Genomic DNA, 19,981 nt, shown 5'->3' with positions numbered 1-19,981 from the left:
TCTTAGAGATAGGGTTTCTCTGTGTAGCTCTGGTGATCCTGGAACTCGCCCTGTAAACCAAGCTATCCCTGAATTCACAGAGATTCAACTGCCTCTGCTTCCTGAGTGCTGGGACTAAAGGTGTGAGCCACCACTGCCTGGTAAATCTGTCTTTTAAAGAGTTTTGTCAAAACCTGTATTTTATTGGTGAATGAATAGCCAAAGAGATCAGTGTAATAGAATAGAGAGTCCTGAAATAGAGCCACACAGTACAGTCAAGTGATCTTTGACAAAGGAATAAAGGCAGTACAATGGAACATTTCTGCTCTGTGTTCTGTGTAGCATGTGGAGAGGATGAAAACTCAAGCCATTGGCTGATAAAAATATTTACAAAAGACTTACCTGAAGAGGGAATGCCTTCCAAATCTTAACAAGCTTCTTAAAACTCAACAATACAGAAATAAGCAACCTGATTTAAAAATGGGCCAACACCTGAACAGACACACACGTCCATACAGATAGAAAGATGTCACAGATAGAAAGTTTTCACCGAAGCAGGTGGAAGCCTCTCAGACAGTGTGGTGTAGGGAAATGTAGACATCGAGATCCGGCTCTCCAGCTAGTGAAGTGGCCACACCAGAATGCTGACACCATTAGACACTGGGGCCAATTCACCTCACTGCCGCTGGGAATGTAGGGCTGTGAAGCTCCTTTGAATGGTACTTTCTTATCAGCTAACTTCTTCCTTCCTTTCTCCTTTCATTCTTTCATTTTTAGATGGGGTCTCTCTGTGAGTCCCACACTGGACTTGCTATTCAGCCAAGGTCCAGACGCAAACTTGCAATCCTCCTCAGAAGCTGAGAGAGCATATATCACACCTGGCTGAAACATAATTATACCATACAATTTAGCAGGTATGCTGGACTATACACGAAGATGAAAACTTCAACACACACACACACACACACACACACGTTCACACAAATATTTAATAAATAGAACCTTTTTTCTGAGTCAGAAGAAACCTCCTTTAGCAGGTAGATAAATGTATAACCTATGGTATATTGATACTATGAAACATAAAAGAAGGAAAGTGATCGATTTGCAAAAAAGAGACAAATCAACTGAAGTGTATATCCTGAGGGAAAGAACCTGAAATGAAAAAGGAACATATCACATGGTTACAACTTTATGACAGTCTTGAAAAGACAAAACTCCAGGAGTAAAAAGACAAGTGTTTGCAGAGAACAGAGAGGTAGAGCACAGGGCTGAAGTCACATGGAGATGTGTGCACTAAATATTCAGTCAGTTACACTAAAACCCTAAAATTGTTCTACGAAATTAAGTCCATGAAAAGTTACATCTGATGAGTCTCTTGGTACAGCAACGGCATGACTTTCATGGCAGTGACTAACTCTTTCATAGCGGTGACTAACTGCTCTTTGGTTGGCTTTGAGGCCTGCTCTGCGGGAGGGCATTCAGGCCTGGTACTGTAAACTTGGTCAAAACCCCTTATCCAAAAAGGCCTTAGGAGTTAAGGGAATTTTAGTGTTGCTGTTTAGCTAAATTTGACATCCCACCAAACTGCCTTCTAAATATTTATGCACAAACCCATAGACATATGCTTAGCCATCTTTAACCAGAGAGGCTTCCCTGTGCAATGAACTACAGTGAGTGCCAAGAGTCATGGAGAATAAGTGGTGACTGGCCCTCAGCCCTACACAGAGCTTTTATATTACTAATTAAGGCTCAGGGACTACTGCAGAAGAGGAGGCAAAAGGAATGGAAGAGCCAGCAGATAGTACAAAGGGCTTAGATATGTTATTCTCTGGGCATGACACAACCATTGCAGACATTCTGTCATGGTGACTGCACAAGACTGGTTCTGCCCTGGGTCAGAGAGGAGCAGTCAAGGCCTCACCTTACCCTGTTGAACTTCTGACTCCTGAGGAACTCTGGCTAAGGATGTGTTTGTTGTCTTGGTTAATGTATGGCCTGCCATTGCCTTTAGTTGGGTACTCAAGGATTGAACATATTAGGTTCCAGTGAATAGTTCAAAACCCAGGGGCACACAGACAGCCAGTAGGTCACAAGACAAAATGAAAAGATATAAATATAAGAAAGAGAAAAGAGAAGGAATGGAGATGTGCATGTGAGATATAAAGGTGAGAAGAGAAAGAGGAAGGACGGAGGAGAGGGTTGATGGGGTGAGCGATGGATGTGTGAGACAATACGTTATATACTAACATGAAATTGCAAAGAACTAATTTACCATTTAAAAAAAAAAACACATTACCTTCAATTATTTATTTATTTTAAAATAAGAGTAACAATATGGATAAACCTTGAATATCATACACACAGTCAGACAGATGCATGCCTTCTACTTGTTCCTAGCAGAATGGCTGAATTCACAGAAAATGCAGAATGTCTGTTGTCAGGAGCTGGGGAGGGAAGGAAGGAGAGAGTGATGGTGGAATGGCCACAGAGTTTGGCTTGGGAAGATGGAGATGTTGTACAATACATAAGTATGCTTGAAGGTCACTAAACAGCTGAGATGTTAAGATGGTAAATTTTGTGTATGCACAATTTAACACAATAAAAGAATTTAAAAATAGATCATTCCATGTTAAGGTATGTATTTTTACATTTGGCTATTTTTTTCCAAACAAAAATATCAGTAAGAGGAAATGGCATCATTTTACATTTGCAAGTCCCCCCTCCACCCCTCCCCCCCAGCATTTGGTCTAGTAGAAGATAGCTTGATTCTGTATTTATTTCTGTTTTCAGTCTGTTACAATGTGTTGCTTTGGTTAATGTTAAGAGATAACTTAGCCTCACAAAGATACAGTGTGTGGTGTGGGGTGGTCATTTCAAATACCCTTTCAGTAATTGTGAGTACTTTAATACTTCTTTAATGGTACAGCAAAACTTGACAAGTCAGAGCTTCTTAAAATATAGGCTTACTCAGTAATTCAGATCTTCCAAATGTCACATTTCAATGTATGTCAGAAAAAGACATTTGTTGATATCACCACCAATCCCAAAGAAAAGTCTTCAAGTACTGGGAAGATGCTAAACTCCAAGAGTGTAAATGTGTTTTCCAAAAATTTTAGTTTTTTGCAAATGCAAATTTTATCAGTATGAACAAACCTAGTCAGTTGATTCTCATGGATCGACAGGCTCACACATATTAGTTTAGAAATTATCTGTTGGAACCTAAGACTAAGTGACCACAGCTGGCTTTGGATCCTTCAGCTAAGAGAACCCAGTAGTTCAGTTCGCTGCTTTATCTTGAGACATCTGTAGACAGAAGTCCTTCATACTTGCTTCCCATTCACCACAGAACACATTAAGAATGAATGTGCTAATCTTAATAACCTAAATCAGAAAGGGGAATCTCTATTATAATCTGACAAAACTAGGCAATACCTATTTCTACTATAACAAACTATTGGAGACTAAATGTCTTTGTTAGGTTTCTATTGCTGTGAAGAGACACCATTACCAAGGCAACTCTTATAAGGACAACTTTTAATTGGGGCTGTCTTACAGGTTCAGAGGTTCAGTCCATTATTATCAAGGCAGGAAGCATGGCTGTATCCAGACAGGTTTGGAACTGGAGGAGCTGAGAGTTCTACCTCTTGTTCTGAAGGCAGCTAAGAGAAGACTGGAACCCATGTGGTTAGGAGGAGGGTCTCATTGACCACCCCCACAGTGACATACTTCTTCTAACAAGGTCACACCTAGTCCAACAAGGCCACACCAAAGGATTTGTCTTTTAAGACTGAACATGAGACAAAAATGTCAGCTTTTGTTGCTTCTATGCAACAAAACAAAACAACTCCCCTCCCCCACCCTCCTGGCACACCAGATCTATTTGCAGTAGTTACAGCTTTGTAAGCTGTGTGTGTGTGCGGTGTTGAGGATTAAATCCAGGACTTCACAAACAGTAGGCAAATGCTCACCTATCTCTGAGTCATAGCTAGCCTCACTTACATCTATTTTAATAAATTTCAGAAGGGAAAGAAATCAAGATTCGGAGCCAACATTGTAGCACAGGTCTTTACTTCCAGAGTGTGGGAGGCAGAAGCATGTGGGCATCTGTGAGTTCAAAGCTAACCTGGTCTGCATAGTAAGATCTAGGCCAGCCATAGCTACATAGTGAGACATATTTCAAACAACTTTGGGAAACAGAACAAGTAAATAATATGGGATTCAAAAGTGGTGTAGCATAACACCCATTTAGCATCTTATTTGCTGAGGGTCCTTTTCTTTGTCTATGTATGTTTTATTTCCTAATTCATCTCCTGAGAATCAACAGAACATGGTGTTGGTTCCTTAATTTCCTCCATTCATGCAATAATGGTTGCCTGAGCACGTATGTGTAAGGCACTTGGTAGGCCCTGCACATCATAGAGTACATAGGTGCAGGACTCAACAGATTTTTGTTGATAGTTGCTAATTGTCATCTATTTCTGATAGAATGTGGTCTTCTTTTCTCTTGAATGCTAAGTCCTGGGCACCATCGGTCCTATTGACAACGCTGTGAAAATGAGGACATCAAGACACAGAGATTGATTTAAATGGCTTGCTCAGGGCCATGTACTTCTTCACAGGCTGTGTGAGGATTTAGACCCCCTCCGGCTTCTCTCCTGCACTGAGATGCTAGGGGGACTCATTCAGATTGACTGGATTTCATATTTCATTTAAACGCTCTCATTTCACTGCTCCGACATCCACCTTCCCTGACTCGGATTTCAGGACCGGGAGTCTGAATTGGTTTACTTCCACTTCAGACACTGTCAAGATAAATTAGACACCAAGGGTCCATGACACCATCTGAAGCAGAGCTGCTATTAGCAGAAAAGATGTAAGCAGTTTTGTATTTCAATATAGTGCAGCCCTGCTTGGGAAGACATATTTTCTACTAAAAACGAAAGTGGGAATAATAAAACCGAATGAGTTTTGAATATTAAAAAAGATCAGAATTTGGTTTCACGACATCTGCAAGCAAGCATAGCCAAAGGAAGGGAGGCAACAGTAAATATTGTTATCACCTTTCTACGCATCTACGAACTATTCTTCTGAATAAGATCTGACAGGTTCCTGACTGTGAGCAGAGATAGGATAACAACTCTGATGCTACATAAACTTGCATCAGATACAGGCTCCATTTTTGCTGTACTCATCCATCCATAGCCAAGCCTGCTCAGCTGACAAGGCGTGTTATTAATACAGCATATTGTACCACGGGTGCGTTGCCCTACATGGTGTTTATCTTGTTGGGAACTGTAATTGACTGAAACAATGGCCTCAGTGAAAAGATGTGAAATGTTATGAGCTGTGTAAAAATCAAAATAATTTGTAGTTGTGGGCAAAGAATTAAAACCCGAGCATAGAGTTTGTGCTACATAATTAATGCAGCTTGGAGTTAATGATTTGGTCATTAATGATTTTAATTTTTATTTCTTTTCCAGTTCCTATAAGGTAACTGAATTCTGAGCCAAGCCTTGTAGAGAAACAAAAATTCCCTCTCCATTTGGATGTCCCCACCAATGTCTCCCTAGCCTATGGAGCACTACTCGGAAGGGACTGAATATATAATTGTTTAATATAAAAAGAGGGAAAAAAATGGAGGCCAAGGGGTTTAACCAACCTATTGTCAGAGTTTTCCCTAGATGTAACAGAGGAAGATAAAAAGAAAGAACAGCACCCGAGAATTGGATTAGTAGGAAAGGAGCCTGCGGAAATGGGAGTAGTTCTCCCACTGAGAGGCTAAAGACACCACAATGGCTCCCACAGTGCTGAGCCAAAGGAGAACCCCTATTGTGCACTGAAGTGCTAGGGTCTGGTCTCCTCACCTGGAAGAGTCTGGACCTATTCTTGTGTCTCTCAGGTTGGCCCTTGAAGAACAGTAACAGGAGCTTCAGTGTTTCTAGTAAATGGGGGAGCTGGAAGAGGGTGGGTTAGAAAACGCAGTGGGGGCAGGGCAAGCTAAGATGAAAGCAAAGTCAAGAAGAAAGACCCAGGGCCAGATCTTGAAACAGCTCTGAGTTACCTGTCCACTGAGATAGTAAAGGAGGAACCTGGGAGAGGACAGGGCCATTTAGAGTCCATTGAGAAGACACAAATAAATATTCTGAGGTACGGAGAAAGAAAAAAGGAAGACTCCTATGGCCACCTAAGTCACAGTCACTTTGCCTCGGTCACTTAGGTTTTTTTCCTGGCAAAGTTTGATGCTTTTTGAATTACACCCTTGCATGTGCTTTCTCTGAGCAGCATAGTGGATAGATTGTTTTGTTTTGAGACAGGGGTTTCTCTGAGTGGCCCTGGCTGTCCCAGAACTTGCTCAGTAGACCGCAAATTCACAATGTGTTCTGAGTGCAGGGATTAAAGGCATGCACCATCACACCTAACACACAATAATTAGATTACAGGTGGTGTTCATCTTACAAATAATCAGTTGAGGGTGGTAGGTCAAATAATACTGTCCAATAGGTCCCAGTTCTGTTAGAAGTCTCTAGAAAGAGCTTTCCTCCAGCGAGGAAGAGAAACACATTTCCTTCACATTTGATGCCAAGACTTCTGCAGTGAGCGATTACTGTCATCTGAAGAAGGGGACTACAGAAAGAAGTGTTTTGAGGACGTGAAAAATGTCTGTGAATTATTCCTAACCATTCCCGGGCTACTACAGAATGGCTCAGATGATAAAATCCTCACTTTTCAAAAGGCACCTCCAGGCAGGACTTTTTCTGTGGCTGGCCATGTTGTTGCTGACTTGGTCTTTTCTACTAATGCAAAAGATAAAACTTGTTTTACAAGTGTGAATGCTTAGGTTTAAAACACGCGAAAGGGAGATTTCTCTCTCCGTTATATCCTTTATCGTCTTTCCTGCCCTACTAGATCCAGAGAAACATAAAAGACAGAAAGCCCTTCTCCTTCCCCCCTCCCCCAGAGTCTCCTCTAACCCCAGCTCAAGCTCAGAGTAGTGGGCTTTCTCTTCCCTGGGACCTATTCTGTCCCAGAAGGTTCTTCACTTAGCCAGTACACAGGTTTCTGGAGCCTTGCCTATCATAGGTTACACAGGCATACATGTCTGAAAACCTCCGTCACAGCTTAGCCTCAAGTGGGGAGACCACCCTCAGCACTATTTTGTGCCTAATGGTGCTCTGTAGCACTGAAGCAGAAATATTGTAGTCAGCGCATGTGGAAATGGCTAGGGTGAGACATGGGAGAGGGTCTGAGGGTGCAATTAGCTGGGTTGACTAGATTATAATTCTTTTTTATTATTATATAATTTTTAATTAGATATTTTCTTTATTTACATTTCAAATGTTATTCCCCCTTCCTGGTCTCCCTCTGAAACCCCTATCTCCTTATTCCCTCTCTATATTATAATTCTTATAAAAACCACATAGTATTTGATAGATAACTCTACTTATAGTTTCTATGTGTACATTAGACTGAACAGAGATGAGACGCTAGGCAGATGGTCGGGTGCCTTTCATAGAGTTTTCCCTTTAGTTCCTTTCAATAGTATCATTTCCCCACACCCCCTAAAAACTAACCCTTCTATATTTTCAATTGGTTCTTTTAGTTTATTTTTATAACACTCCTTGAGACAGGGAGTAGCAGCATAGTTTTATTTAACTTGCCAAGAAGCAAGACACAAAGAGATGATCTGACTTGGCCTCCATCCCAGAGGGCATCCATGGCAGAGCCAGGATGGTCTTTTAGTCCTCGGGGCTCTTGGGCTTTTGTTCTGATGTCCCTGCATATAATTGTTTTGATAGCAATTTCTCTGGTTCTTTCTCACTAGCCTAATCACGTGTGTCAATCATATTCAAGAACACCAAGGGCCTAAGGGTCAGCTAGGGTGTCAAGAGAAACAGAATCCAAAAAGGAGAAAATAAGGCATAACATAGCATTTTCTCTTTCAAGTGTGTTTGTCCGTCGTGACCTCATAAATCTGACAGTGCATGCAGGAGGAAGTTGAGGACCTCCGCCCTAGGCTGCAGATAGAATAGGGTCTATGAAGCTTTCTGACTACAGCTTAAACCAAGTGAGCGAGAACCCTCGAGGGGATCAATGGGTTCTCCACCCAGCCTCTGAAGAACCAGGAAGGAAGTCCTCCTTTCCTTCCTTCACCCCTGTAGCGTCCCTGTACAGTCTCGGGACATACAAGTGTGGTGGAGAGCACGTGCACACCTCCTCCTCAACCCTTGGCCATCTTGCTCCACTTCACTTTCACTTTACAGAGCTGAATCCCGGGGCCCAGGAGCGCTGTGCCCAGGGAAATGCCACTGGACACACGGCGACCTCCGGGCTCGGACCCCGGAGTGCGCGTGCGCGCGGGCCTCGAGCCGCGCCCGCGCGGGGAAGCCCCGAGGCTAATCTCCTGCCACTCATCCTGGGGGACGCTGGCGTCCGGGCCACAGCGCCTGGAGCCTCGCGCCGGGGCCCAGTTGGGCCGCACGCGGAAGGACAAATAGTCCCGACGGCTGCTCCGCGCGCCCCTCCGAGACCGCGCTCGCCCCGCCCGAGCAGCCCGGCCTCGGCCTCGGGCGGCGGGAAGTGGGCGGCCGCTCGACCCCCCGCTCCTCCCTCTGGGGCCTGGCGGGTGTACGAAGCTCCTCAGGGAAAAGTAATTGGATACCGGGCTCGGCGCTGCCGGGAACGGCGGAAAGCCGCGGCTGAGGCTGCAGCGCGTGGGCGGGGGAGGGAAGGGTGCAGACGCCGCCGGGTTCTCCCGCGCCCCGGCGACCTGGCCAGGGCAGGCCGCGGCGGAAAGCTGGCGGCCGCGGGGAAGGCCAAGCACGCTTGCCCCAGGGGCCCCCCCGAGTGCGACGTCCTCGCGCCTTTCCCAGGCTCCACCTAGTCTGTGGAGCACACCTGGCTGATGACACCCGCCCGAAGAACCGTTCGGGAAAGCTGAAGCCTGTCAGCATCCCTCAGGGCTTCCCTCCAAGCTCTGAAGTGCAGCTGAGGTGGAAGAAGAGCCTTTCTTTCATCCAGTGTGCAAGTGGAGAATCCCTCTCCTTCACGAATGTCACAGGGAACACAGTAGGAAAGTACCTCAAGTCTTTGCTTTGGTGACAGACTCCCCCTAAGTTCCCTTTCCACTGAGAAGATTGATCACAAGTGGGAGCCTTAAAGAGGGTTTATTGTTTTCTGCTTCTCCCCTGCTGAAATGGTAGGAATGTTCCAGAACTTGTAAATGACTAACTCTGCAGCTCTTTTGTGGTATGTTTTTCTTTTTCTTCTTCTTCTTTTAATTCCCTTTACTACATCTCACACATCAACTCACTAGGCTTTTATAGAGGAGTTTCTCATGTACCAGGCTCTATTTTGCTTATCAGGGACATAACAGTGAATAAGCCCAGCCGCTTTGAGCGCTTGGACTTCGTTACAGGTGATGAGACACACAGTTGAGTGCCGTGTGATGTTAAGTGCTATGAAACAAACAATACTGCAGGGCAAAGGAAGATACAGGTAGAAGACATGCGCGGTGTGTAGCTTAGACGAGTTGATTTAGAGAGAGACTTCTGAGGAAATTGTGCTTACAGCAGGTCTGAATGAAAGAAATTAGACAAACAAAACATACCTAGATAGGTAACTTCCCAGATTGAGGAAGGAACAAATCCAAAGGTTCTGAAGCCGGGAAAAGTCTAGTGAGCGACTTAGCAAGAAGTGAGGAGGCCCACGTGATCGCTGCTCTGTGCACAGACAGTTGGAAAGGAGGGTGGAGGAGGGCTGAGAGACTCAGGGCCATATAGACCAGTGGTATTAAGGGCCTCAGGTTGCTTTTAGATTTTGAAAAATTTTATGTGTATATGTGTTTTGCCTGAAGGCAATATATATGAACTATGTACATGCAGAGGTCAGAAGAGAGTGTTGAAGCCCCTCAAACTTGAGTTACACATAGTTGATTGAGTCACTATATAGGTCCTGGAAGCTGTACCTAGGTCATCTGCACCCTCGCTTTTAATGTGAAACTTTTAGAGTTTATGCTCCGAGTTTCCAATCTCTTTCCTTCTCCATCAGTACTAGGATTGGCTCTGATGTCCTACCTATCTCTCCTGGTCTCTAACAGTAAATGCTAGTTTCTGCTTTTTTTCTCCCTCACCCTCCTGCATTCATCTACCATCAATGCTTCAAGTGGTTCTTATGAACAGACCCTTAACTTTAGCATTAACTTTACTCCTAGCTGCTATAGACTCCATTTATTTATTTGAGATAAGGTTTTACTCTATCGCCTTGGCTGATCTGAAACTGCATACCAGGCTGGCCTTGAACTCACAGAGACACCCCCCCTGCCCTTCACCCCCTCCCCTGCTTCTGCCTCCTGAGCATTGGGATTAAGGTATGTGCTAACATGCCTAGCTGTTGTGGTTGTTTACATCAACTTTAGTTCATCACCATTCTAACATATCCTACCTTCTCCATGATTGCAACAGGTCAAAAACTAATTTTGCTGTCTTTGTAAAACTTATATAACTCCTTTCTCAATAATACTGGCCTGTTGTCAGGACCTTTAGTGTATCATTTGAAGTATCTCATATCAAATTCCTTCCTGTATCTCCACTTCATGCTTTTTGCCTAAGACCTTGAACATTGCCAGCCAGGATCAGTTCAACCGTCTTTTTATGGTCTCTCTGACTCCCTTTTCTCTCTGTTCCAATGTAACTTGCCAGAATAATTGCTCACTTTTAGCACATCTCTTCACGCCCAGATAGCTTTATGGTTATATTTTCTCTTGCATTAAGTTTAAACTCTGGTGACTGACTTTCAAGCTTGTCCTCCAGTCGTGTTTCCTTCTGTCTTTGACCCACTCTTCAACCTGCCTCCTCAGTAGGTTAGCTATGTCCAACAAGTACATTCCTGTTCATTTACTTCTTTGTATGTGTCTATGCATCTACCCTTACATAACCTAGTATTTGACTCATTTGAATGTTATAAATGATGGAAATATAACTTAAATTTGCTTAAATAGGAAGAGGAATCTTATTAGCTTCTGATCCTACAGTGAAATACCTGAGACTGCCTAACCTAAGTGGTTCTCAACTTTCCTAATGCTGCAACCCTTTATAGAATTCCTCCTGTTTTGGTGACCCCCAACCATAAATTTTTTTTGTTGCTGCTTTATAATTGTAATTTTGCTAGTGTTATGAATTGTAATGTAAATGTCTGGTATGTAGGATATTTGATATTTGAACTCTGTAAAAGGCTTGTTTGACATCCCCCCCTGCCCCCGCCACAAAAGGGTCATGACCCACAGGTTGAGAATCACTGGTCTAATTGCTCAAGAACAGAAGTTGTTGAGGTCCAAGTCATGGCATCTGCGTCAGCTGAGTCCTGGTAAGGGCTCTCAGCTGTCAGTTCATCACTATGACAACAGTGGAAATGTGGGCAAAAGCAAGTAGCCACATCTCAATATAGGCAGCTGGAGAAAGGCCGGGTGGGGCTGGGCTCCTGCTTTCATAGGAAAACTTTCCAGAAATCTAACCAAGTTCCCATAAAAAACACTTAAATCTCTTTCAGGCAAGGGCATACCCTCTGTTGCCTTAAGAACCTCTCACTTGGCCTCACCTGCTAGTAAGTTCCATAGTATTTCCTGAAACACTACCCTGAGGCTGAGCGTTCCAACACACAAACTGTTAGGGAACATACAAACCATAGCAGGAATTTATTGACTCATATCACTGAAATGTTCAAGAGTGTTAGACATGGCTTGTGAAAACATTCACATTATGTCACCAAGATTCAATTTCTCGAATTCTGACTCTCCACAGATGAGTATCCAGCAGTTCTAGATTGACAGCAGCCTCGAAACATCAGGATGTGTCTTCCTAACTTAGTCGCTGTTGCCTAGAGAATGACACCCTTAGATTGGTCTTCAGTGACTGACAAACCTATTCTGGACATGTGAGTCTGTCAGGAGTGCACGAATGACACAAGATGATGTCACTTGAAATAACAGCATAGTTATGAGAGAAATGTGGATGTGTTTTTAGTAACAACAGATAAACTGTATGTTCTCCTGATGTCTCATATATATACTCCATAAATAAATGCTGCAACAGTATTTTCTTTTTTCTTTTGTTAATTTTGTGATTATATTTATGAAATCACAGAAAACTTAGGAGTATACATTTAACCCAGTTTAGTGGCAAGTACTTTAGCCTTTGCCTTTTCCAACTTGGCAATTAGAGCCACAGACTTAGGATCCAGAACGAACATTCATTGCCTCCCCAATGGCTGTGGATCTTGTCGTAGTTGTCATTATAATTGGTCCTAATAGCTTCCACCAGCTTAGCCAGAGCACCCTTGTCTTCCGAGTTAACCTGTGTGAAGGCAACAGTGGTGCATGTCTTCCTGTGGACCAGATGCTCAAGCCTGGCCCTTCCCTTGATGATGCTGTAGGGCACCCCCATCTTTTGACACAGGGCAGGCAGGAAAACCACCAGCTCAATGGACTCTACATCATGGGCAATCACCACCAGCTGAGCCTTCTTGGTCTCCACCAAGGTGGTGACTGTATTGACTCCTGCTCGGAGGACAGGTGGTCTCTTAGTTGGGATGTCACCTTTGACAGCAGCTTTCTTCTCAGCACAGGCCAGTAGCCTTTGCTTCTTCTCTTGCTTTGTCTCTGGTCTGTACTTGTGGGCAAGCTTAAGCAGCTGAGTAGCTGTTTGCCTGTCCAGGGCCTGGGTGAACTGGTTAATGGCAGGAAGTACTTTGGGCCACTTATAGAGGATGGCTCTTTGCCGCTGCAGCCTGATATAGTGGAGCCATTTGACGAAGCGTGTTAGATCTCTTTTGGGCTGGATGTCCTGCCCAGTGCTGAAGTTCATGGGCCTTTTCTCAAACAAAGGATTGACCACCGTTTTGGCCTCCTGTTTCTTAACAATGATGGGGGGAAGGGGCCACCTTCTTCCCCTTGGCCTTCTTTCCCTTGGGCATCTTGCTTAGCTGGAGGAGAGAGCAGAGACAGTATTTTCAATCACCAAAAATGTACTCACTTACTTTAGGTATTAGAGAGAATGCGAATTGCAGGTTAACAGGGTCTTGAGGTCTGGATGTGAAGTGCTTCTCCTAGACTTGTGTTTTTGAACACCAGGTTCCCAGCTAGTGGTTCTGTTTGGGAAAGTTGAAGAATCTTTAGGAGGTGGATCCTCACTAGAGCTATGGGCCACTGGAAGCTTTATAGCGAGCCCCTCCCAACTTCCTGTTCACTTTCTGCTTCCTAAGTGTAGATGCAATGTGACCAGCCACATTACCTCTGCCACAGTGGACGATCCTCTGGAATGGTAAGCCAAAATAAGCTCCCCCCACTTCAGTTGCTTTTGTCAAGGTATTTTATCACAATAACTGGGAAAAAAGTGAAGACACTGTAGTGCAGTCTTTCCCATTATATAGCAGTCTAATCCTTCACTCTGTTCACCTAAGGATACATGATTCAGTTACCTACAAAGTACTAATATTTGATAACTTAAAAATAGACGACACTAAGGGAAAGCTGCTACTTGGAGAAATGAATAACAGTAAATGCACAGTGGCCTGCAAGTTACAGCATGGATCATAGCGCACTCGACAGTAAAGAAGAGTTTCCTAACACGAGAAGGGAGGAAGTTCTCCCATCATCTGGGTGCCATGTGTTCTATTCCTGGAGGAACTCTCCTCTGTTCTCCATAGTTACATCTGAAATGGACATGAGGAAGACAGTCTGCTGGGAGTCACACCCCTTCAGCATTCTCTGTCTTGGCACAGTGAGTCTGGGAAAAAGCCACTCACATTGGCAAAAATAACTAGCTTTTACCAAAATCAGTTGTGATCTCCTTCTGTTGGGTAGACTTGTTATTAGGTAGCCATCTATCCAGGAATGACGTTTCTCAGCCTTGGGTTGATCTTACTAAAGTTGGGTAGTTATCTTCATGGGAAATCACCTTTCTCCCTTTTACCCAGTGTTTGACAGGCCCAGTGAGTAGAGGTGCCTGATGCCAAGGCTGAGTTCAATCCCTGGGTCTTAGGAGGTAGAAGGAGAGAACTGATTTCTACAAGTTGTCTTTTGACCTCCACACATGTGACACACACACACATGCATGCATGGGTGCGGGTACCCATAAATAAATACATAAACAAATAGAAAGCAATAATTAAGTTAACCTTTCCAATCTTATCCCAACCTTTGACTGCTGTGAAAGTAAATTTGAAGAAAACCTACTGACTAAGACCTCTGTCATTAGACTTTAAAAAAGATATTAAACTTTTATTTTTATTCTATTTCTTAAGTATGAGTCTTTTGCCTGCATGTATGTCTGTGTACCACTGGCATGCCTGATGCCTGAGGAGGCCAGAAGAGGTCTTTTGATGCCTTGGGATCAGAGTCATGTATGGTTGTCACGTACCATGTGGCAGCTGGGAACCAAGTCCTGGACCTTTGCAAAAGCAATGAGTGCTCACAAGCTCCTATCATTTCTCCAGCCAGAGGCTAGACTTTTTTTTTTTTTTTTTTTTTTTTTTTGAGACAGGATCTTTCTGTGTGGCCTTGACTATGCTGGGACTTAGTCCATACACCAGAGCCTCAAACTCAGCAGAGATCCTCCTGCCTCTGCCTCCTGAGTCCTGAGATTAAAAGCATACACCACCATCACCCAGGTTGATACTAGACTTTTTAAAACTGAGGAATATGTGTCTACTACACTTACCTCCTCAAACATCTTGGTTACTCATTATGGTAAGTACCCTAGCCTTTGCTATCTAGATTTAGTGTACTTCCCACAGCACAGTTTTAAAACTTAGTAAGTTTCTAGGATTTGCATCTGACCAATTCCGTGAGGGAAACCCAAAGCCGAATGCTGGCCTTGGCTCTAGCTGCTGTGAGTACTTTTGTCTTTTAGCAGTAGGCCTTGGTGGTCTCCTAGTTCACTGGCCTCCATTTTGCTTTCTGCCTGCTTGAGGACAATGTGACAGCATTCTCTTAGGGCTTCTCCAGTGCTTTAAGGCCCCAGATTATTGAAATTTCTGTCATTTTTATTTTACCCTGTAAGCTAAAGTAGTCACTCATTACATAATAATTTCTTTTCTTCCTTAGATAAATTAACCTCAACCTTAAACCTAACTCTCTCATAGGGCCTATTAAAAGCTAGAAAGTAACACTTAGTGTCTTCTAGAATCTAAGCTTTGAATTAACAATCCCTTTTATATTTGATGCTTGATAGGCACATGTTCTGAATTCTGGTGTACAGTCAGTACTGATTTAACCTACTGCTTTGGTGTTGAAGTCCAAGCTCAGCACACATAAAGTCTCTTCTGGATCAATTAATTTGGTAGTTTGGATTTGTCTCTACTATTCTCCACTCTTAGTAGCAATTTATGAATCATTACAGATATCTTAATTGCAAGTGACAAAATGAAAGGATATAATATATACTAGTTTATTGGGAAGAAATATTGGCAATTGGCTCACATAACTTAAAAAAGGAAGAATCTAGTGGCATATTTAGCTTAAGGCATAGCTTGCTTCAAGGGCATAAGCAATGCCATTAGAATTTGATTCCTTTTCATCTTTTGGCACTAGGCTCTGGGTTGGCTTCCTTCTCGGGCTCCATGTGGTGGCTCCTGGCAGCTCTAGTTCACATAATCCTTACTGTTAGCAATCTCAGTGGAAGAGTACATATCACTTTGCCATGTGTGCCAGCAATAGTCATCTTACATTTTGTTGGCTCTGCTCGGGATACGTAGAAAAACAATCTAGTATAGCAGGCCTAATTTGCATGGCTACTTATAATGTTGAGAGAGGACACAATACCACCTAAAAGACACTGAGGGATAAACTGGATTATGATTATTGGGAAAAGGGTGAATAGATACTGAGTAGCAAAACAAAAATCAGATGTGTCTCATTAGATACCAATGCACAGTGTTTCCTAATGTGTTGGTTTTATCTCCTTCACTGGGTGTCAGTGTCCTAGGATCTCACACCATTCTGCGTCTTAATAGTGCCAACCTAGTAGGCAGTCTATAATATACTAGCTGATTGCTGTTCTCTCAATATATTACTAGAGAGATCTCACTAAAAAGGAAAACGTAGCTTAATAAAGGGACAGTTTATGGGAAGGGCTAAAGGAATTGACAAGGAATGGTAAAGCACATAATGATGGGCAGCCTGGGAAGCAGAAAGACTAAAGGAACGGGGAAAGAGCTTTAAGTGGAATCCAGGAGAAGCTGTAGCTGGGAAGGAGATGGCTGACAAGAGCTGTGACTATAAATAGAGAAATGTAGCCAACTGCCAAATGTGGTCCAGTAAAGGGCTGGGGAAAACACATTTGTCTTCTTTCCTCTAACCTCTAAACTTCTGTTGGTACTTCCCATGAGCTAAATCCAATCGGAGAGCAGAGGGCTTTAGTGATAGAATCAGTAGAACCCAAATTCTAATATAAAGCAAGGCAAGTAGGGTGGAAATTGGTCCTGGAAGAACAATGGAAAATAACAACACCCCTATCCTGCCCCGCAGAGCGGCTCCAGATAAAAGCAACCCTGTTGTCTGCTGATGGTGTACAGTGGATATTTCAGGAGAGTATGGTTTATTCTTTTCAACAAGTTTCTTAAACATGTTTTATTAGCATTTTAGAATTTTTAACATTCATGAATTCATACACCAGAAAAAAATCTTTTGTGAGCCAGTGTAGTTAAAAAGCTATCGTTGCCATACTGATAGGAAACTCCTCGAGAATATTATACCTGGCAAGCCGTCAGGAAGCACCAGCTCAGCACTTGTCAAGGAGTGACAAACTTGATCAATGTTTGATGATTTTAAAAATGATTGAATGAATAAATTAAAATATTTGAAGCCAGAAGAATGTAAAAAGAAAACTACTTGCGTTTTCCTTGTTAGAGCTTGATGCTATAGAACTCTACAGTACCTGTCCTGTCTCCTGAAGTCCGACTCTGGCATCTTAGTTGTTAATTAAGGTTTTATCTCTTATAGGAAATGGAATTGCAATAACTCTTTAGTAGTACCATGCTCCATAATTAATTATCTTGCTAATAAAGCCACCATGAAGTGCATTTCAGTAAAGGGTCCATTATATGTCATTCATATATATGTCTCGTTATATAATCTGGTATTATGGAGTGCCAGTCCAAACTTTTTTTTAAAACAGATTTATGTCATAGTTAAGCCAAAACACATATCTTGTTCTTTGGCAGTCCTGTATATATGGGCTCCTTCTTTCACATGCATCATCATTCATTTATTCATTCAACAAACATTGCAATGTAGGTACCATGTACCCCACAGAGCCCAAGCCCTCATTGTACTTATGTCAAAGCAATATTTTCAGAGTTAATGAGACCCTGAATTAATTGTCTAAAGATCTGTAAAATAAAATAAAGATTCTGCTTCATAAACTCTGGGATGGCCCAGAAGAGTCCATTTCTAGTCATGTCCTGAGTGATAGCAATGTTGGTGGTCTATGGACCACACTTAGACAGCAAGGGTGGACTTATTTAATCCTTACAACAATAACCTCATAAATACTGAATTTTTGTTGTTGTATCTGTTTCATTCTGTTTATATATACCTACTGTGTGTAAAATACTGTGCTATACATTGTAGGAATTTTGGAAAAAAATCACTTCACAACAGAAAAGCTAGTTGACACATAATGATGGTTATATGAACTATTTAAATGAAATATTCATAAAAGGCAAAACTATCATGACAAATTAGATGGTTGGTTACGTAGGCTAGAGAGATATATATAGGGATTAACTATAAATGGCTAAGAGAGGTCCTATTGAACTGATAGTAATTTTTCTAAAAAACAAGATTACTATAATGGCTGCACAACTTGATAAACATTAAAACTAAGATGAATAAAAGTTATAATATCTAAACTATACCTCAGTAAGTCTCACATACTTGTGATAAAGTGTGAACAAATGCGATAATAGAAACATGTAGTCTTTGCTCCCTTTGACAAGGAGATGGAGCTCATAGAAGCTGACTTGCCCAAGTCACTAGCTAGGAACAGCATACTAATATAGTCAGTCCTATTGAGGCAGAAGTCTTAGTCAAAAGCTTAGCTGCCAAGGAAAGGCACATTAGAAATTGATCCCATGCTGGGCATGGTGCCGCACGCCTTTAATCCCAGCACTTGGGAGGCAGAGGCAGGCAGATTTCTGAGTTCGAGGCCAGCCTGGACTACAGAGTGAGTTCTAAGATAGCCAGGGCTACACAGAGAAACCCTGTCTTGAAAAACCAAAGGAAAAAAAAAAAAAAGAAAGAAATTGATCCCATGTAACCAAGATGCTTTGCCCTCTTTCAGAATCGCCACCTACCCAGACACCTAAGTGTTGGCCTCCAGGAATCAAAGCACCCACTGTCAGATGACAGGTTGTAAGCTGGGTGGCTTCTGGCAGACCCTTTGGCTTCATCAGAGTTTTTTAGTTTCAAGCAAAACCAACCAATTCTGTTTACTGTAATAGCTAAGGAGTTGGGCAACTCACACACTCATTATCAAGACTGAGAATCAAACTCAAAGCTGAGCAGCTAAGAACAGGGTCCACAAACCACGAACAGAGGGAACCCAGAGAGAGGGTTGCTGAACATCACGACTCAGTGTGGTTATACGTGTGCTGTTGCAAGGAAGAAAACTGCCTGTCCTTGTTTTTTTATGTGACTAGTTCCTGACTTGAGGCCATGCAGGTGCTGGTAAGTCCAGGCTGCAAGGACAGATGGTGAAGAAAGTCAATAAACAGCTACCTTTTTCTTCTTGAGACTTACGTATTCAATGAATTCTCCAAAATCCCTCTGCACCTCAAACTGGTATGTACTATAGCTACTAGAGGTTCATGGACCATCCCCAGTAAAATCACCTGAAAACTTGTTAGAAATTCAGAGTCTGGCCTGGGGAGATAGTGCAGTTGGTAAAACACTTGATCTGTAATCATGAAGACTTGTGTTATATCTCTAGAACCTAGATAGAAAAACGTTAGGCATAGTTGCCTATGCATGTGATCACAGCACTGGCCAGGAAGAGCAGGGACTCTTGGCTAGTCAGCCTAGCCTACTTGGTTAGTTTCAGATCCATTAGTGTCCCTTTCTTAAATACTGCTGTTGCTGCTGCTGCTGCTACTACTACTACTACTACTAATAATAAATATTATAAAATAAAATACCCCCCCCCAAAAAACAACAACAAAAACCCAAGGGGTTAGTATCTCAGAATTGATACCTGAAGCAGCCTCATGGGCTCCACCTACTCCGTGTATGTGTGTGTGTGTGTGTTGGCCAGATGACAACCTTCTTGGTTGATTTTTAGGTGCTGCCCACCATTTTGTTGTGTTCTGAGCCAGCATCTCTCCTATGCCTGAAACTCACCAAGTGTGCTAAAATGGCTGGCTAGCAAGCTCCAGGGATCTCTCTGGTCTCCACCTTCCCAGTGCTGTGGATTACACACCAAAGTTCTTTATACTTGTTCTGGGAATCTAAGTCAGGTCCTCAGGCTTGCAAAGCAAGTACTCCCATTGACTGAGCTAACTCTAGTTCAGGTTTTTGAAAATACACATAAAAATCAGAATGATGCAGAGAGGATTGGCATGGACCCTGCACATAAAAGACATGCAAATTCATGAAGTTTTTCTTATTTTTGTAGGTGACACCTTCTCCCTTGTTTTGTCAGGGAGAAAATGGCCATTATTTGACCCAGTCTGAGGGTCCTCTTCTAGTTTCCTATTGGCAGTTCCTTGAGTGTTTTAAATAAATCCTTTTCTGAAAAATAATAAATATACTCATGAATTGCAACTAATTTAACTTAAAGAGTTTTGATTAATAACATGTTAAATTTATAGAATTAGACTTTGAACTAGTAAGTAAAGGAAATGATGGCAGTCATTTCTGGCTTGTGTCTTGAGACTATTAGAATTTCATGTTCTTCCTAAGGAAGGGGTGGCTCAGTGGTAAAGAACGCTGATGGCTCTTCCAGATGACTAG

The 19,981-nt window shown here is 42.6% G+C and overlaps 1 pseudogene; it reads left to right on the top strand.

Annotated features, from left to right (window-relative positions):
* Positions 1-19,539: 19,539 nt before the first annotated feature.
* LOC115064853 lies at positions 19,540-19,639 on the top strand (annotated as a pseudogene).
* Positions 19,640-19,981: the final 342 nt, after the last annotated feature.

Source organism: Mus pahari, chromosome 10 (assembly GCF_900095145.1).
Source record: "Mus pahari chromosome 10, PAHARI_EIJ_v1.1, whole genome shotgun sequence".
NCBI classification, from domain to species: Eukaryota; Metazoa; Chordata; class Mammalia; order Rodentia; family Muridae; genus Mus; species Mus pahari.
The sequence above is the reverse complement of the archived record's forward strand: the minus strand, read 5'-3'. Positions and strand labels throughout refer to the sequence as shown.